At 42.1% G+C, this 21,483-nt stretch overlaps 1 protein-coding gene across 5 annotated transcripts in view; it reads right to left on the reverse strand.

Moving 5' to 3' along the window:
• Positions 1-21,483, reverse strand: part of LOC141265258 (uncharacterized) — a 154,697-nt gene that overhangs the window by 56,336 nt on the left and 76,878 nt on the right. The gene's annotated exons all lie outside the window — the stretch shown is intronic.

The raw sequence follows: 21,483 nt of genomic DNA on the forward strand, positions 1-21,483 counted from the left end.
TGAAAGAGGTCTAACGTGGGGGAGTCTTTATTCAAATAATTTTTTTTCTGTGTGTTTATTTACTTTTACTACTGGGTTAGTAATGGGGATGGTCTGAATGACACCTCTCCATTACTAACCCCAAAAACAATTATTTTGTTTGCCAAAGCACCAGAGCAATCGGGAAGAGCTGAGGCTAAGGGCCAGAATTGTCGCATCAAATATGATGCCCCACTTCTGGGTCGGCTACAGACAGATATTTGTAGGTTGGAAATGGCCCAATAACCATGGGCATTCCCAGCCTATTAATGTCAGCCCACATCTGTCTGCTTTCCCTTAGCTAGTAAAATTATGTGGGACCCCACAATGCTTTAATTTATTTATTACTAATAAATAACTGAAAAATACTAAGAAATAAATAAATGAAAAAAAAATGGTGTAGGGTCCCCCTATTTTTAATAACAAGCCAAAGGAAAGCAGACAGCTGTGAGCTGGTCTTATTATGGTGGGAAGGGGCTATTATCCACGGACCTTCCCAACCTATCAGCCCCCAGCTGTCGGCTTTGCCTTTGCTCATTTTTAAAAATAGAGGCACTCTAAAAAGAATGATGTGTGGTGCATCCTATTTTTAATAACCAGCTAAAGCAAAGCAGACAGCTAGGGGCTGATATTAATAGTCTAGGAAGGGCAATGGATATTGGCCACTTCCCAGCCTAACAAAGACCAACCCTCAGCCGCTCCAGAAATGACGAATCCATTAGATGCGACAATTCAGGCACTTAGCTTCGGCTCTTCCCGAATGCCCTGATGCAGTGGCAATCAGGGTAATGGGATTCTGCGGTTGATGTCAGCAGTGTAATGTCTGCCGACATGAAGCTCACGGGTTAGTAATGGAGAGGAGTCTATCATAAACCCTTGTTACTAACCCAGTAAGTAAAAAGAAGAAAACACAACGAAAGTCCGCCGTAATTCATTATATAGAGGTCCCACAACGATCTCGGTCTTTTTCATCCAGTCTATAGAGCTCCGTTCAGGGAACGCAGCTATATAGACTGGAGCAGTAGCCACAGTCCGGTCTCGCGCTGCAAGGGCAGCGCGAGAGCGGGACTAAAGAGTGACCGCAAGCCCAGCACTCGGCATTCCGGCACTCATGCTGCCCTCGTGAGAACCGGCCGCTGTGAACTGAGGTAACCTTATTGATTTCACCTCAGTTCACAGCAGAGCGAGCAGGAGGCTGCTGCTCCAATCCATGGAGCTGCATTCTCTGAACGGTGCTCCATAGACTGGGTGAAGTTCTCGTTCTGAGACGAGGCTCAATAGGGTTACTTGCAGTCAGCGGCAGGTAGGAACGTGAAAATTTCCATACCTGCTGCTGAACGAGAGCGAACTATGACGTCTTGTTCTGGATCATTTCACTATTGGATTACCGTTGGAACTTCCTGGATTTATTTTTAATTAATAAATGGGTAAAAGAGGGAGCATGGGGGAGTCTTTATTCAAGTAAAGTATTTTTTTCCTGTATGTCTGTGTTTTTAAAACTATTCACTTACTGGGTTAGTAATGGGGGTTTCTGATAGACGCCGCCCCACTACTAACCTCTGGGATTGATGTCAGCAGACATCACACAGCTGAAATCAACTGCAAAATATCACCCCGCTTGCCAATGCACAAGGGCAAGAGGGAAAAAGGGGCAAAGTGCCAGAATTGGCGCATCTAACAGATGCCCCTTTTCTGGGGCAGCTATTTTTAGGCTGGGGAGGGCCAAATATCCTTGCCTTTGCCAGCCTGAGAATACCAGCCCGCAGCTGTCTGGTTATCAAAAATGAAGGTGGTAATACGCCATTTTTTATTATTTAAATCATTTAAAAAAACGCCGTGGGGAGCCCCTCTATTTTCGTAACCGGCCAAGATAAAAGCAGACAGCTGCAGCCAGCAACTGTCTGCTTTACCTGTACTTGTTATTAAAAATAAGGGGGACCTCACGTCTATTTTTTTTTTTTTTTTTTCACATGGCTGTGATGGGGCCGGATGTGCCCACACCGGAAAAGCTTGTTGATTGGCTTTCAACAAGCTTTGTTCGGGCTGCCAAACCGAATACTAACACGAAATTCCTTGAGAAATCCGTGTTCACAGTCCGTGCACGGACACTAGGTGTCCGGCAAGGAACCCGAACTTTAGTGTTCGGGTTCGCCCATCACTAATATTGCATACTGTAATTTAGTGCAACTAAATACTGTAATTTTGAGCTAACTATCAATCACCAGTTTATAGGACTAGCATGATATGGACATGTACAAAGAGGTGTAAAAATAATGAAGTGCATGGAGACCCAGACTGCAATGATGTGTCACTTACTGGGCTGCTTGCTATCATTTTGATAAAATCACTGACTTATCTGCTGCAGATCTATGCCATGAATGCTGATACCTGTATAACCCCACCCACACCACTTATTGGCAGCTTTCTGCCCATTGAAAGTGTAAATCAGAAAGCTGCCAATCAGTGGTAGGGTCGGCATTTTGCAGAGCTCATGAATATAGAGGGCTACAGTAGGTTACTAGTCCTCTAGTTATAATCTCCTGATAAAACAGTGATTTTATAAAACCTACACTAAGCACCCCTGTAAGTGACATATCACTGGAATTAGGGTCTCTGTATGTATATTATGCTGATCTCAAAGTAGGTGGAAATCCTGGTGACAGATTCCCTTTAAGTCTTTAGAATACAAAATGGGACATGATAAATTTGTACACATTTATAAATGACCCATAAGACACATGGTAAAACGGAGTTTAACGTTAAAGGGGTATTTTCATCTCCAATATCCTATCCCAATATGTAGCAGGTGTAATAATAGTATTAGCAAATACCTCCAATTAGAAATGCATTTGAGTCCTTCTGATACCCTATGCCACTTACCCCATGTGCAGGGCATTTCAGTAGCTTAGATACCCATGGTAACTTACGACCACTCATATAATGACAGTTAATTGTTAGTGGTCATACCCATTGATACCTAAGCTACTTCAATGCCCTGCAAGTTCAGAATTTTGATGAATGATCAATTTTGGCAGAGAAAGAAGCATATTTTTCTGATAAGATATATTACAAAGTTGCTTATTTTCATGTGTTGATCATGTTTCATCTGTTGATTTAGGAAATACATTAAAGTGACGGTTACTCTTTAAGCGATGACCTGGTATGCGATGGGGTGATGGTTGTTTCCCTTGACCAGACGCTTCAAGGAGCGTGATTGCAGCATGGCGACATTACGTACTATTTAACCATTTGCTAAATCTGCACATGACAGTAAGCAATAAAGCAATAACACAAGAATAAATATCTACATGATATAAAAATACAAAATAGAAATACAAAAATAAACTTCGATCATTCATGTTTTTAAAAGTTAAAGTGCCATTGCTTGTCCTTATTTCTCTTATTTTTTACCTATCAGATATTCTTCTGAACTCGTCTTGAATATAAAGCAACTGTACAATATACTGTACAAATAAATAAAATATCCTTTAGATTAGATAGATTTTCACATTAAGGATTATTATTTATCCTGTATAACTGCATAATATCTTTAAAATATAGTGCGATAAAAATAAAATGTTGCATAGCCTTTCCCTTTGCAATTAAATTACAATATTCATATCGGTGTGACCCCTTGCCCTTGTGATTACCATTCAGAAATGCCCTGTTGAAATGCAAATTCCTCCCTTTGTTATCACTAATCTAATGCACTGTAAAACATTATGTAAGCAAAATGGTTGTAATTCTCAAAGACTTAATTGTAAAGCCTGCTGCACATATTTTAATAAGCAATGTGAAATCCTGCCAGCAGGTGCACTATATGAGGTAGTGCTGGAAATGAATAATTCAACAAGGAAAGCACTTCTGCTGAGAAGGAATTTGCAATAATGTTTTTTGCATGCGAGATCAGTAGCTCCCATAGGCTGTCAATGTCAATTTGCTTCAGTTTAGCTAGAAAAGGTCACACCCATAACACAAACAAAAGAAGTATGACATGGCCATTGTGCCTTTCCTCCTACAGGTTAGGACTGTTTAGCCAGTCCATTTGTCCTAATAATATAAATTGTGTAATGGTTCTTGCTGTTCAAATCAATTTTGAAATTGGTTTTGACAGACAGAATATATGCTAAATACATACAGTACAGACCAAAAGTTTGGACACACCTTCTCATTTAAAGATTTTTCTGTATTTTCTTGACTATGAAAATTGTACATTCACACTGAAGGCATCAAAACTGTGAATTAACACTTGTGGAATTATATACTTAACAAAAAAGTGTGAAACAACTGAAAATATGTCTTATATTCTAGGTTCTTCAAAGTAGCCACCTTTTGCTTTGATGACTGCTTTGCACACTCTTGGCATTCTCTTGATGAGCTTCAAGAGGTAATCACCGGGAATGGTCTTCCAACAATCTTGAAGGAGTTCCCAGAGATGCTTAGCACTTGTTGTCCCTTTTGCCTTCACTCTGCGGTCCAGTTCATCCCAAACCATCTTGATTGGGTTCATGTCTGGTGACTGTGGAGGCCAGGTCATCTGGCGTAGCACCCCATCACTCTCCTTCTTGGTCAAATAGCCCTTACACAGCCCGGAGGTGTGTTTGGGGTCATTGTCCTGTTGAAAAATAAATGATGGTCCAACTAAACGCAAATAGGATGGAATAGCATGCCGCTGCAAGATGCTGTGGTAGCCATGCTGGTTCAGTATGCCTTCAATTTTGAATAAATACCCAACAGTGTCACCAGCAAAGCACCCCCACACCATCACACCTCCTCCTCCATGCTTCACAGTGGGAACCAGTCATGTAGAGTCCATCCGTTCACCTTTTCTGCGTCGCACAAAGACACGGTGGTTGGAACCAAAGATCTCAAATTTGGACTCATCAGAGCAAAGCACAGATTTCCATTGGTCTAATGTCCATTCCTTGTGTTCTTTAACCCAAACAAGTCTCTTCTGCTTGTTGCCTGTCCTTAGCAGTGGTTTCCTAGCAGCTATTTTACCATGAAGGCCTGCTGCACAAAGTCTCCTCTTAACAGTTGTTGAAGAGATGTGTCTGCTGCTAGAACTCTGTGTGGCATTGACCTGGCCTCTAATCTGAGCTGCTGTTAACCTGCGATTTCTGAGGCTGGTGACTCGGATAAACTTATTCTCAGAAGCAGAGGTGACTCTTGGTCTTCCTTTCCTGGAGCGGTCCTCATGTGAGCCAGTTTCTTTGTAGCGCTTGATGGATTTTGCAACTGCATTTGCGGACACTATCAAAGTTTTCCCAATTTTTCGGACTGACTGACCTTCATTTCTTAAAGTAATAATGGCCACTCGTTTTTCTTTACTTAGCTGCTTTTTTCTTGCCATAAAACAAATTCTAACAGTCTATCCAGTAGGACTATCAGCTGTGTATCCACCAAACTTCTGCACAACACAAGTGATAGTCCCAACCCCATTTATAAGGCAAGAAATCACACTTATTAAACCTGACAGGGCACACCTGTGAAGTGAAAACCATTTCCGGTGACTACCTCTTGAAGCTCATCAAGAGATATTTTCAGTTGTTTCACACTTTTTTGTTAAGTATATAATTCCATATATCATTTTCTTTTTGTTAACAGATTTAATTTTAGAATTTCTTACCGAAAGGTATATATATATATACATACATATATATATATATATTGTGACAGAGTCACAGATCTGAATGAATGAAATATTCTCATTGAATACTTTGTTCTGTACAGAGTTGAATGTGCTGACAACAAAATCACACAAAAATCATCAATGGAAATCAAAATTATTAACCAATGGAGGCCTGGATTTGGAGTCACGCCCAAAATTAAAGTGGAAAAACACACTACAGGCTGATCCAACTTTGATGTAATATCCTTAAAACAAGTCAAAATGAGGCTCAGTATTGTGTGTGGCTTCCACGTGCCTGTATGACCTCCCTACAACAACTGGGCATGCTCCTGATGAGGTTGCAGATGGTCTCCTGTGGGATTTCCTCCCAGACCTGGACTAAAGCATCCACCAACTCCTGGACAGTCTGTGGTGCAACGTGACGTTGGTGGATGGAGCGAGACATGATGTCCCAGATGTGCTCAATCGGATTCAGTTCTGGGGAACGGAAGGGCCAGTCTATAGCTTCAATGCCTTCATCTTGCAGGAACTGCTGACACACTCCAGCCACATGAGGTCTGGCATTGTCCTGCATTAGGAGGAACCCAGGGCCAACCGCACCAGCATATGGTCTAACAAGGGGTCTGAGGATCGCATCTCGGTACCTAATGGCGGTCAGGCTACCTCTGGCGAGCACGTGGAGGGCTGTGCGGCCCTCCAAATAAATGCCACTCCACACCATTACTGACCCACTGCCAAACCGGTCATGCTGAAGGATGTTTCAGGCAGCAGATCGCTCTCCATGGCGTCTCCAGACTCTGTCACGTGCTCAGTGTGAACCTGCTTTCATTTGTGAAGAGCACAGGGCGCCAGTGGCAACTTTGCCAGTCCTGGTGTTCGGTGGCAAATGCCAAGCGTCCTGCACGGTGTTGGGCTGGGAGCGCAACCCCCATCTGTGGACGTCGGGCCCTCATACCACCCTCATGGAGTCGGTTTCTAACAGTTTGTGCAGACACATGCACATTTGTAGCCTGCTGGAGGTCATTCTGCAGGGCTCTGGCATTGCTCCTCCTGTTCCTCCTTGCACAAAGGCAGAGGTAGCGGTCCTGCTGCTGGGTTGATGCCCCCTCCACATCTCCTGGTGTACTGGCCTGTCTCCTGGTAGCGCCTCCAGCCTCTGGACACTACGCTGACAGACACAGCAAACCTTCTTGCCACAGCTCGCATTGATGTGCCATCCTGGATGAGCTGCACTACCTGAGCAACTTCTGTGGGTTGTAGAGTCCGTCTCATGCTACCACGAGTGTGAAAGCACAATCAACATTCAAAAGTGACCAAAACATCAGCCAGAAAGCATTGGTACTGAGATGTGGTCTGTGGTCACCTGCAGAACCACTCCTTTATTGAGGGTGTCTTGATAATTGCCAATAATTTCCATCTATTGTCTATTCCATTTGCACAACAGCATGTGAAATTGATTGTCAATCAGTGTTGATTCCTAAGTGGACAGTTTGATTTCACAGAAGTTTGATTTACTTGGAGTTATAATCTGTTGTTTAAGTGTTCCCTTTATCTTTTTGAGCAGTGTATATACATACATATATTATATATACACACACATACACACACACACATATATATATATACACACCGCACCATTCTACTGAAACTGCACTGACTAAAGTCACCAACGACCTACTAACCGCCAAATCTAAGCAACACTACTCTGTCCTCCTCCTCCTAGACCTGTCATCTGCCTTTGACACAGTGGACCATTCCCTCTTACTACAGACTCTCTCATTTATCGGCATCACAGACTTGGCGCTATCCTGGATCTCCTCATACCTAACAGACCGGACATTCAGTGTTTCCCACTCACGCACCACCTCCTCATCTCGCCCCCTATCTGTCGGTGTCCCGCAAGGTTCAGTTCTAGGACCGCTGCTCTTCTCCTTCTACACCTTCGGCCTGGGACAGCTCATAGAGTCTCACGGCTTTCATTATCACCTCTATGCTGATGACACACAGATCTACCTCTCTGGACCCGATATCACCTCCTTACTAACCAAAATCCCACAATGTCTGTCTGCTATTTCATCCTTCTTCTCTGCCAGATTTCTAAAACGTAACATGGACAAAACAGAATTCATCATCTTTCCGCCATCTCATTCAACCCCCCCAACTGACCTATCTATCAACGTCAATGGCTGCCCACTCTCCCCAGTCCCTCAAGCTCACTGCCTTGGGGTAACCCTGGACTCTGAACTCTCCTTCAAACCACATAGCCAAGCCCTTTCCACTTCCTGCCGACTCCAACTCAAAAATATCTCCCGGATCCGTGCATTCCTCAACCATGAATCTGCAAAAACACTAGTGCACGCCCTCATCATCTCCTGCCTTGACTACTGCAACCTCCTGCTCTGTTGCCTCCCCTCTAACACTCTCGCACCCCTCCAATCTATCCTAAACTCTGCTGCTCGACTAATCAACCTGTCCTCCCGCTATTCCCCGGCCTCTCCTCTCTGTCAATCTCTTCACTGACTCCCCATTGCTCAGAGACTCCAGTTCAAAACCCTAACCATGACATGCAAAGCCATTCACAACCTGTCTCCTCCATATATCTCTGACCTAGTCTCCCGTTACATACCCGCACGCAACCTCCGATCCTCACAAGATCTCCTTCTCTACTCCCCTCTTATCTCCTCCTCCCACAATCGCATACAAGATTTCTCCCGTGCTTCCCCCCCTACTCTGGAACTCTCTACTCCAAAGTATCAGATCAGACTCTCGCCTACCATGGAAACCTTCAGAAGGAACCTGAAGACCCACCTCTTCCGACAAGCCTACAACCTGCAGTAACCACCGCTCCACCATACCGCTGCACGACCAGCTCTACCCTCACCTACTGTATCCTCACCCATCCCTTGTAGATTGTGAGCCCTCGCGGGCAGGGTCCTCGCTCCTCCTGTACCAGTCGCTGTCACATTGTGTTCAAGATTATTGTAATTGTTCTTGCATTATACCCCTTTTTCACATGTAAAGAGCCAAGGAATAAATGGCGCTATAATAACAAATAATAATAATACACACATATATTGTATAAATGAGATAAATTTATTTGCATTTTGCAGTGAGAAATATTTGATCCCCTATAAACCATTATGAGTACTGGCTCCTACAGACCAGCTAGACGCTCCTAATCAACTCGTTACCTGCATTAAAAACAGCTGTCTTACATAGTCACCTGTATAAAAGACTCCTGTCCACAGACTCAATTAATCAGTCAGACTCTAACCTCCGCAAGATGGGCAAGACCAAAGAGCTTTCTAAGGATGTCAGGGACAAGATCATAGACCTGCACAAAGCTGCAATGGGCTACAAAACCACAAGTAAGACGCTGGGTGAGACGGAGACAACTGTTGGTGCAATAGTAAGAAAATGGAAGAAATACAAAATAACTGTCAAACGACATCGTTCTGGGGCACCATGCAAAATCTCATCTCGTGGGGTATTCTCGATCATGAGGAAGGTGAGAGATCAGCCTAAAACTACACAGGGGGGACTTGTTAATGATCTCAAGGCAGCTGGGATCACAGTCACCAAGAAAACCATTGGTAAAGGTTTAAAATCCTGCAGTGCCCGCAAGGTCCCCCTGCACAAGAAGGTACATGTGCAGGCCCGTCTGAAGTTTGCCAATGAACACCTGGATGATTCTGTGAGTTATTGGGAGAAGGTGCTGTGTTCAGATGGGACAAAAATTGAGCTCTTTGGCATTAACTCAACTCGCTGTGCTAGGAGGAAGAGAAATGCTGCCTATGACCAAAAGAACACCGTCCCCACTGTCAAGCATGGAGGTGGAAACATTATGTTTTGTGGGTGTTTCTCTGCTAAGGGAAGGGCTGTGGAGTCGGTAAGCCAAACCTCAGACGCCTCAATTTCCACAACACTGACTCCAACTCCGACTCCAGGACTCCGAGTCCCTCATACATGGCTCATGTTTAAGTGATACATTTACTGTAGTACAGATTCATCTCAGCTAAAAGTCTAGACCCTTAGATCAGGAATAGGACATTTCATAACTTTCCCAAATTCCTATGAAAAAATATTCCCCACAAACTGCATTGAACTACTGTACCCAATTTATTATATATTTTAGGAGTTGGAGTTGGTCCATTTTATACCGACTCCGACTCAACAGCCCTGGCTAAGGGCACAGGACTACTTCACCGCATCAATGGGAGAATGGATGGAGCCTTGTACCGTAAAATCCTGAGTGACAACCTCGTTCCTCCGCCAGGACATTAAAAACGGGTCGTGGCTGGGTCTTCCAGCAAGACAATGACCCAAAACATACAGCCAAGGCAACAAAGGAGTGGCTCAAAAAGAAGCACATTAAGGTCATGGAGTGGCCTAGCCAGTTTCCAGACCTTATTCCCATAGAAAACTTATGGAGGGAGTTGGATCTCCAAGTTGCCAAGCAACAACCTCAAAATCTTAATGATTTAGAGATGATCTGCAAAGAGGAGTGGACCAAAATTCCTCCTGACATGTGCGCAAACGTCATCATCAACTACAAAAAAACGTCTGACTGCTGTGCTTGCCAACAAGGGTTTTGCCACCAAGTATTAAGTGCTGTTTGCCAGAGGAATCAAATACTTATTTCTCACTGCAAAATGATAATAAATTTATCTAATTTATACAATGTGGTTTTCTTGATTTGTTTTTCGATATTCTATCTCTCAATGTTAAAATTAACCTACCCTTAAAATTATAGACTGTTCATGTCTTTGTCAGTGGGCAAACTTACAAAAACAGCAAGGGATCAAATAATTATTTCCTTCACTGTATGTATCTATCTATCTAACTTGATAGGTACACACACAAACACATTATACAGTGGCATGTAAAATTTTGGGCACCCCTGGTCAAAATTACTATTATTGTGAACAGTTAAGCAAGTTGAACATGAAATGATCTCCAATAGGTCTAAAGTTAAAGGGGTATTCCCATCTCCAAGATCCTATCCCAATATGTAATAGGTGTAATAATAAGAATATTAGCAAATACCTCCAATTAGAAATGTATAGTTTTTCTGAATCGCTATGTCTCTTTCCTCATGTGCAGGCATTGCAGGACCTTAGGTATCCATGGTTATGACCACTGGTATAGTGACAGTTACTTACCTCATTACTAGTGGTCGTAACCACGGATACCTAAAGTCCTGCAATGCCTGCACATGAGGAAAAGTACATAGCGAATCAGAAAACTATACTACATTTCTAATTGGAGGTATTTGCTAATTATATTATTATTACACCTACTATATATTGGGATAGGATCTTGGAGATGGGAATACCCCTTTAAAGATTACACATTTTCTTTGTATTTTGGGCAAAAATATATATATATATTTTCATCTTTTACATTTAAAAAATTACAAAAAGGAAAATGGGCGAATGCAAAAGTTTGGGCACTCTGCATAGTTAGTACCTAATGGGAGGAAACATACAGAGAGAAGCAGTAAATACCGTTTAAGAATTTGACCAAAATTGTCCATATTAAGTACTGCCCATCTAAGACTGTATAGTAAACTAGGTCATCTAATGCACTCAACAACAAAATGGGAGGGGAAGCGAACAGCCCCCAAACAGATAGACCAAGACAACATGGTTATAAATATACAAACATATTTTATTGATTAAAAAGAACATACAAAATGAGAATGGATAGCATACAAGGGGATACACAAGTGGACATCCCTGGAGCACACGGCCAAAATATTACATATACGGTACAATATTGTGTATAATAGTATATAGAGGAAATCAGGTATTAATTATAAGGACCTAATCCTGTCTAGTCATATATACCGCATCAAAAAATACAACTAGAGGTCACTAAATCTATGTATATACATTCCAGTGTCTTCTATTTTTTTATAGTTATTATTAGTAGTTAGTGTGAGATTCCTGAGTCTCACTGTGAGGGCCATTGTAAAACCTTCAGCTTGCGCCTTTTGAGGTAGTCTATTGTGGATTTTGATGTGTGTTTAGGATCATTATCCATTATCCATTTGTAGAAGCCATCCTCTTTTCCAGTTCAGCTTTTTTACAGATGGCGTTATGTTTGCATCAAGAGTTTGTTGAAATTTTATTGAATCCATTCTTCCCTCTACCCGTGAAATGTTCTCCGTGCCTTTAGCGGCAACACAACCCCAAAGCATGATCGATCCACCCCCTTGCTTAATGGTTGGAGAGATGTTCTTTTCCTGAAATTCTGTGCCCTTTTTTCTCTTCGCTATTTTCTTATAGCCTTCTGCTTTGTGGGCCTCCACCATTTTCAGAGTGCTAGTCAGCTGCTTAGAAGAACCCATGGCAGCTATTTTTTGGCACAAGGTTAGGGGAGGCTGGGGTTTTATGAAGCTGGGAAATTTGCATCACCTGGCCTTTACTAACAATGATAGTGAACAAGCCATAACCCTAACAGCCTAATTAAGGTCTGAAACCTTGGTCCAAGTTATCTGAGCACACAAATCTCCAAGGGTGCCCAAACTCTGGCATCGGCCCATTTTTCTTTTTGTAATTTTTAAAATGTAAGACACTAATTATAATATATATATATATATATATATATAAAAATATAAAGAGGCAGCACTCCAAGAAATTTTTAAAAAAAAATGGACTTTAATGAGCCCAAAGGCGACGTTTCGGTTCACAGAACCTTGAGAAAGGTTCTGTGAACCGAAACGTCGCCTTTGGGCTCATTAAAGTCCATTTTTTTAAAAAAATTTCTTGGAGTGCTGCCTCTTTATATTTTTTCTATTGACATGCAGCAGTGTGGACAGACTGTTTGGAGGCTTGGCACCGACTAGTGAGTAATATGAAATGGTGCTGTCTTTCATATATATATATATATATATATATATATATATATATATATATATATATATATATATATATATATATATATACTAGATGGTGGCCCGATTCTAATGCATCGGGTATTCTAGAATATGTATGCGGCCGACCGGGCGCAATCAGCAAAACGGTGTTTAAATTTGGCGGCAATATCGGTGATTGGTCGCGGGTGGCAGCCGCGACCAATCAGCGAACTGTGTTAGTGAGGACCGGAGAGCTTGTTTAAATTTGGCGATAAAATCGACCAATCAGCAGAGCGTTGTTTAAATTTGGCGGCAATCTCGCTGACTGGTCTCGGCCGGCCGGCGGCCGGGAACAATGAGCAGAGCGGTGTTTAAATTTGGCGCCAAAATCGCTGATTGGTCGCGGTCGCTGGCGGCCGCGACCAATCAGCACAGCGGTGTTTACATTTGGCGCCAATCTCGCCAATTGGTCGCTGTCGGCCGCGACCAATCAGCAGAGCGGCGTTTAAATTTGCAGTCTATATCGCTGATTGGTCGCGGCCGGCCACCACGACCAATCAGCACAGCGGTGTTTAACTTTTGGCGCTAAGATCAGTGATTGGTTGGGTCCGAAGACCGCGACCAATCATCGAATCGTCTTGGTGAGCACCGGGGAGCGGCGCTGTCTGTGCGGGTACTTCCGCTGCGAGAACCCGGGACATGAGCGGGCGCTCGCAGCAGAAGTATCCCGACCCGCAGCGCTGCTCCCCGGTCCTCTCTTCCGCATGGAGGTCAGCGACGCCGGCGGTCCTTCCGCTGCTACCGGCCGGGAGATGAGCGCCTCGCGCCGGTCATCTCCCGGATGCATCTCCGTCCCGCAGATGGGTCTGGAGGTCGAGGTCCTTCCGCTGGTACCGGCCTCGCGGCGCTCATCTCCCGGCTGCATCGCTGCTGAGCTCCGTCCCGCAGATGAGCCGCTTACGGCCGCCATCTTTTTTCAGAAATCCCGCGGACCTGATTGGCTGCTGCCGGACCAGTGAGCGACGCGGGATTTCCTGGACAGACACACAGACAGACGGGATAAGACGATTATATATATAGATATATATCTATATATATATATAGATATATATTTTTTTTTTTTGCCTAAAATAGAAAGGAAAGATGTCACTTTAGCTATAGCCTTTTTACAGATCATTTCATTTTTTACTTAACTGTTCACAATAACAGTAATTTTGACCAGGGGTGCCCAAACTTTTACATACCACTGTATACACACACACACACACACACTATAGAGAGATCTGATCTTATCTATATATATATATCTATACATCCAAAAAGGGAAAAGGCAGCACTCTATAGTCCAAAAAGTGACAATTTATTGACCCATCATGTCAGGGCGACGTTTCGTTCCACACTGAGGAACTTTTTTAAGCTTGAAAAAATACACTTTATTCTTTTTGTATCATCTTATTTCTGTCACCCCAGCAGCAGCATTACTTCACTCTCTTGGAGTCAGATTGAATCCTCACTTATAAATGCACTCTAGTTGCTCAATTTCCCCTTTGTAATCTTGCAGCATCTGTGACAAGATAATATTCAATAGATGGCTCTACATGTTGCAGTGTGTGCACACTTTACTCTCTTCCATGTTAATTATTCATTCAGTTGTCTCTCCTTCTCCTATGTCTTAGTTGAGATATAAAGGATTGAGAATCTATCAGATCTTTAAATTAAAAGCTTTGAGGATTTCAACATGAGGTTTTCTGCAGCTATCGACTTGACAGTTGGGTGTTTTTTATCTAAACCAGCTCCTTTAACCAAAATAAAAAAAAAAAAATCACTACAAATTAAATATGTACTAGTATCAAAAAATGCATGATAACATTCCCATTTAAAGAGACAGTATAAGTATTTAATACTTAAAGAACCATTCCCTCCAAACTTTTTACTACACTACTATACTGTATAAATATACATGTAGTGTAGTGTAAGTGTGTTAATATACTCACCGATCACTATCTTTCCCTGGTTACCAGCGCAGCTCCGCTCCTCTTCTTCATGACGGTTGTTCTGACTCATCAGATCATACTGGGCTTTATGTGTGAGCCAAAAGTGGCTTTTATTATGTAAGTCTATGGAAAGTCAGAGCATGACTCTGGTGGGAGTGTGTCTATAATATTATTAGATAATATTTTATAAATTCTCATTAGTAATATAGTAGTAGATAAAAAGTTTTAACCTTTTTTATTATGAAAACCATATAATAGTCACTGTACTGTATACTTGGAACTTTACTGTTTAAATCAATTCAGTATATTTTAGTGTAAATCATATAGGGGAGTCATCATATAGGGTATCCACCATCCTGTAGTCAGCTATTCACGCAACTGTTTGGTAGGAGGTGCCAGGAGTGGGACTCAGGCCAATCTACTGAAGTTATTTTATTATTATAGCAGATTTTTTATTTTCATCTTGATTTTTTTTTTGTTTGTTCAATTTGGTTTAGATAAATGTAATGAAAAAAAAACAAAACAAACAAACACTGTACTCACCTTTCCTGACACTTCTGAACCAATACCCCCCTGGACTCCAGCCACATGCGATTGCCACAGAAGCACCAGAGGTGAGTAGAATATTCTATTTTTTTTTTTTTTTTTTTTTCATTTTAATTGCTTGACTTGTTTCTGCAGGGAAAACCACCAAAAATATCCAGACAAAATATCTGCACGACTTGGTGTCTATCTCCCTTTGGCTTTCAAGCCTGAAGTGGTTAAAAAGTTACAAAAGACATAAAATGCAGTGGATATAAAAAGTCTACACACCTTTGTTAAAAAGCCAGGTTTTTGTCATGTAAAAAAAAAAAAGTCAGAACTTAAATAATGTGGTTGCGCAAATATACACACCTTTAGAATAATACCTTGTTAAAGTACCCTTTGAATTTATGACAACATTCAGTCTTTTTGGATAGGAGTCAATCAACTTGGAACATTAAGAATTGTCGATCTTTGCTCACTCCTTGCAGTAGCACTCCAAATCTGTCAGATCGTGAGGGCATCTCCTGTGTACAGCTCCCTCTTCAGGTCAACCCTCAGATTTTCAATTGGATTCAGGTCTAGGGTCTGGCTGGGCCATTCCAAAATGTTGATCTTCTTGTGAAACCATTCTTTTGTTGATTTGGAGGAATGCTTAGGGCTGTCATTTTGCTGAAAGGTAAAATTCTACTTCATCTTCAGTTTTTCAGCAGAGGCCTTAAGATTTTTATGCAAAATTGACTGATAATTGGAATTGTTAATATTTCCCTCTATCTTGGCTAAAGCCCTAGTTGCAGCTATTGAAAACCGCCCCAAAGCAAAATGCTGCCTCTACCATGCTTCATTGTGGGTATGGGGTTCTTTTAGTGATGTGCGGTGTTCGACTTGCACCAAACATACCTTTTGGAATTATGGCCAAAAAGTTCAACCTTGGTCTTATCAGACCAAAATGCATTTTCCCACTTGCTTGCTGAAGGCCTCCTGGCAGCCTACTAGACAATTTTTTTGCTGGTCTTTTATAATTTTTTTTTAGGGATGTTCAGTTCTAGGTAATGACCATGTTGTATGAAATTTAAGCCACTTCATGATGACAGTGTTCCATAGTATATCTAATGCATTGGAAATGCTTTTGTACCCATTTCCTGACTGAGAACTTTCAACAATGAGATCCCTTTGCTGTGTTGTAAGATGTTTAAGAACCATGGCTTTTGCTGAAAAATACAACTAAGAAAATTTCAGGAAAATCCTAATAGAACAGGTAAGCTTTATATGGGGTTAATCATAATCACTTGAAATGATTGCAGCTATGTACTGACTACTATTTAACATGAGTGTAAATGTGATTGGTTAAGTCTGAACACAACCACATCTCCAATTATAAGAGCATGTTCACACTTATGCAACCACATTACTTTAGTTTTGTTATTTTAATTTTCAGTTTGTTTCTCAATAGATTTGGGCAAATTATTGGTAACATTAAAGGTTGATAAAGTTCTGAAATGACTCTTCTTGGCATGATTTTTAGTACATGACAAAAACCCAGCATTTTAACAGGAGTGGGTACACTTTTTATGTAGACTTTATGCACAGCAATTCATTTTGACATTGCTGTGAGTATTTTCTTTTAGGACAGAATCCTCCTGTAAGACGTAGTGTGCACAAATCGTAATGTAAAGTGCTGTTGAAATTAATGGCGTTACATAAGCAAGTAAAATAAATAAATAAATACATTTATTGTAGTATATGAAGGGCATGGTCTGGCCTTTTAGAGACCAAGCATTTTAGTGAGAAAGTGTGAGGGGCTTAACTCTTACCTCCTCTTCTCCACAGGTGAAGCAACATATGGATGAACACACAAGCTAAATGTAAAAGAGGAGGTAAGAGTTAACCCTGGCACACACAAAAATGGGAGGTGATGAGAACACTTTATTACCTGGGGCAGTGGGCACCAAACGCAGAAGAGAAGCCCTTAAGTATTTAAGGATGGTGGTGGCCCATGATATATATTTTATCTCCTATCAGACTGAGCCGACAGTGAAAGTTTCAGGGAGATGTAGATACTACTAACTGCTCTCCCAGTTGATGGAGTCGTGCTGCAGCTGTTATAGGATTAACAAAAATAGCCCGACGTACATAATTTCTAGACAATTAGCTCCAACTCAGCTAGCCGATTCCTGGTTAAGTGCAGAAACTCGGTACACATATCCCCCTGCCCACTGCTCTCCTCACGCGGCCTCTTCACTTCTTCCTATCCTCTCCCACCAATGGTGAGACAACACTGTTGTGGGGGAGGGTTGAATTCAATTGTCCAATTCTAACAAAAATTTGATTAATTGCCCAGCTCTAGTCTCTAATAAGACACCCCTTTTTAGGATGGAGACATTTGTCATCATTTATGCAATGAGCTTAAATAATAATAAAAAAAAAGAAGATTACTGGAAACTTAGAGGTGTTTTCCCATCTCCAAGATTGTATCCCAATATGTTGTAGGTGTAATAATAATAATGTTATCAAATACCTCCAATTAGAAATGTAGTATAGTTATCCTGATTCGCTATGTCGCTTACCTCATCTGCAGGCATTGCAGTTCCTTAGGTATCCATGGTTATGACCACTAGCAACAGACTGTCACAGTGATCGTAACCATGAATACCTAAGCTACTCTAATGCCCTGCACATGAGATAAGCGACATAGTGAATCAGGAGAACTATACTGCATTTCTAATTGGAGGTATTTGATAACATTATTATCACACCTACAACATACACCGCTCAAAAAAATAAAGGGAACACTCAAATAACACATCCTAGATCTGAATGAATGAAATATTCTCATTGAATACTTTGTTCTGTACAACATTGAATGTGCTGACAACAAAATCACACAAAAATCATCAATGGAAATCAAATGTATTAACCAATGGAGGCCTGGATTTGGAGTCACCCCCAAAATTAAAGTGGAAAAACACACTACAGGCTGATCCAACTTTGATGTAACGTCCTTAAAACAAGTCAAAATGAGGTTCAGTATTGTGTGTGGCCTCCATGTGCCTGTATGACCTCCCTACAACACCTGGGCATGATCCTGATGAGGTTGCGGATGGTCTCCTGTGGGATCTCCTCCCAGACCTGGACTAAAGCATCTGCCAACTCCTGGACAGTCTGTGGTGCAATGTGACGTTGGTGGATGGAGCCAGACATGATGTCCCAGATGTGCTCAATCAGATTCAGGTCTGGGGAACGGGCGGGTCAGTCCATAGCTTCAATGCCTTCATCTTGCAGGAACTGCTGACACACTCCAGCCACATGAGGTCTGGCATTGTCCTGCATTAGGAGGAACCCAGGGCCAACCGCACCAGCATATGGTCTCACAAGGGGTCTGAGGATCTTATCTCGGTACCTAATGGCAGTCAGGCTACCTCTGGCGAGCACATGGAGGGCTGTGCAGCCCTCCAAAGAAATGCCACCCCACACCATTACTGACCCACTGCCAAACCGGTCATGCTGAAGGATGTTGCAGGCAGCAGATCGCTCTCCACGGCGTCTCCAGACTCAGTCATGTCTGTCACATGTGCTCAGTGTGAACCGGCTTACATGCACATGCACATTTGTGGCCTGCTGGAGGTCATTTTGCAGGGCTCTGGCAGTGCTCCTCCTGTTCCTCCTTGCACAAAGGCGGAGGTAGCTGTCCTGCTGCTGGGTTGTTGCCCTCCTACGGCCCCCTCCACATCTCCTGGTGTACTGGCCTGTCTCCTGGTTGCGCCTCCAGCCTCTGGACACTACGCTGACAGACACAGCAAACCTTCTTGCCACAGCTCGCATTGATGTGCCATCCTGGATGAGCTGCACTACCTCAGCAACTTCTTTGGGTTGTATAGTCCGTCTCATGCTACCACGAGTGTGAAAGCACAACCAACATTCAAAAGTGACCAAAACATCAGCCAGAAAGCATTGGTACTGAGATGTGGTCTGTGGTCCCCAACTGCAGAACCACTCCTTTATTGAGGGTGTCTTGATAATTGTCAATAATTTCCATCTATTGTCTATTCCATTTGCACAACAGCATGTGAAATTGATTGTCAATCAGTGTTGCTTCCTAAATGTACAGTTTGATTTCACAGAAGTTTGATTTACTTGGAGTTATATTCTGTTGTTTAAGTGTTCCCTTTATTTTTTTGAGCAGTGTATATTGGGATAGGATTTTGGAGACGGGAAGATTTTAGATTTTTTTTTTTTTTTTTACAAAAGAATACTTTAGTGGCCAACTCTGTTTTCCCAAGACCAGCTTCAAGTCCCGAGTGACTATAGCGGTGTCAGTAGGTGTAAGATATTAGGGCACAGAGTGCGAGAAGAAAAAAGATAACTACTGCTGCGCCTTTCATGCCCATCAGCGCCCTGCCAGACAGCAAATTGCTTCGGAAAACTGCTCTTTTCCAGGTAAACCAAGGTTCCAAAATCCCTTATTTTTTCCACACTGCACCTTGTGTACAGAATGGAATCTCTTTCTAGCTGTGTCAGGCTGCATGCCCACTAGGCGTTTTTCAAGCATTTTTGCTGCGGAATTTCCGTAGCGAAAAAGCTTAAAAAACGCTTGGTAATACGTGCCCCATGGTCCCCAATGATAATCCGCACGTGCTGTGCACATGAGGCGGAAATTTCCGCTGCGGATTATCATTACATGTGCACATGCGGATATGAAGCGATTCAATGTGCGGATGGTAACCGGGTCTGGAGAAGAGGAGACTTTCACCCAGACCCAGGTACCTGTATATAAAAAAAAAAAAGAATTTAAAATAAAAAATAAAGATTATACTTTCCGATGTCCCCCGGCCTCCTCAGCGATGCGTCCGGTCTCTTGTACAGCTCGCGGTGGTGTGAGGACCTGACATGACTAAATGACGTCATCACAGGTCCTTTTACACAACCGCGAGACACCAGGGAGACCGGACGGAGCGGAGAAGGAGAGCGCGGGCCATCGGAAGGTGAGTATAATGTTTCTTTTTTATTTTTCACCATTCTTATTCTTTTTTTTAAACTATTACTTCGTCACACTATATAAATCCATGCCGTTTGCATGGATTTATATAGTGTGACCAAGTTGTCAAGCACTTTTCCAAGTGATGCTAAAATCGCCTGGAAAAGCGCTTGATAACCCGCATGCAGAAATGCATGTAAAAACGCTTGACAAACGCTTCTACCTGGCGGGAAAAATGCATGTAAAATCTGCATACGTTTTTCCTGACAGAGAGAAGCGGAAAAAATCTGCAGCATTTCTGCATCGTGGGCACTTAGCCTCAGCAGCGCTATCATGTATACGCACCTACACATCTACCAGATGATCACACTGCGGGTATTTATTAACTATTTCTTAACTATACATACGAGGCTTATAAAAGCGTCCTGCTATAAAGATGATGGCGCGCAGTATGTTTCCTCAGAAGAATCAACAATCAAATATCATCATCCTAACAATGGGTTTTCTAGTTTCAGCAAATAAATCTGATTTATTGTAAAATGAAAAGTTTTGTAACTTCTTAATATAATTAGGGTGTTGATTCAATTCTATTTTATCTAGTATATCCGATTCGGTTTTACTTGTGAAAACCACAATACGCAATTAATGAAATAATATTTATATCCCGTAGCAATGTACGTTTGTGTACTTCAACCTTTATGATACATTATTTTCAATAACCCCCTGCTAAAACCTTTTTCCATATACATCTGCTTTTCTTTTATTATGACTACAAATCATCAATTATCCAAAAACAAAAAAAAAATGTTACTGCCTATGGTCAGGAAATAAACAGGATTTTTATTTTCAGACTGGCACATTGATTTAAAAAACAGGGCTGAATAAGGTGTGATTTTTAGTTATATATTTTAAAGCTTCATCTTTGCCATGTGTCCACGCCACATTCTATTGATGGGCCTAGGGAGGGTCCTAGTCCGTGCAAGTACACCAGATTTCCACAGTAAACCCTGCCCAACGCCTCTCTTGTGGCCTTGATTGATAGCTCTAGCCTTCTGCTGTGTCTCGGATCTTCACATTGACATCTCAAGGATGTGCCATGCGTTCCCAGTCCAGAGTGCTCTCCTGGCTGGACAGAGGCCATACTAATGCACCGTATACATCAGGCTGTTGCTCAAAGCAGGGAGTTTAATGAGTATGTGCCGGGTAGGGGATATTAATGATGAAATCAGTGACATACCAGAAGGGTAGAGACGTCAGTCAAGGCCAAGAAGTAGGCACTGGGCAAAGTATACTGCAGAGAGCCAGGGCACTTGCAGGGTTTGGGGCGCACACTGAGCACTTGTTAGCTCATATGCATAATGGTTTAAAGTTAATTTTCACAGCAAAGGTGCATTCAGATGTCCATAGAAATTGGTCCGAGATCGGATTGCGATGTACGGACTGGTCGCCGGTCTCCTGCCCCAAGAGTGACAGCTTCATATAT

The sequence above is a fragment of the Phyllobates terribilis genome, unplaced genomic scaffold, assembly GCF_046119375.1.
Source record: "Phyllobates terribilis strain yellow unplaced genomic scaffold, ASM4611937v1 Scaffold_1__5_contigs__length_1240528914, whole genome shotgun sequence".
NCBI classification, from domain to species: Eukaryota; Metazoa; Chordata; class Amphibia; order Anura; family Dendrobatidae; genus Phyllobates; species Phyllobates terribilis.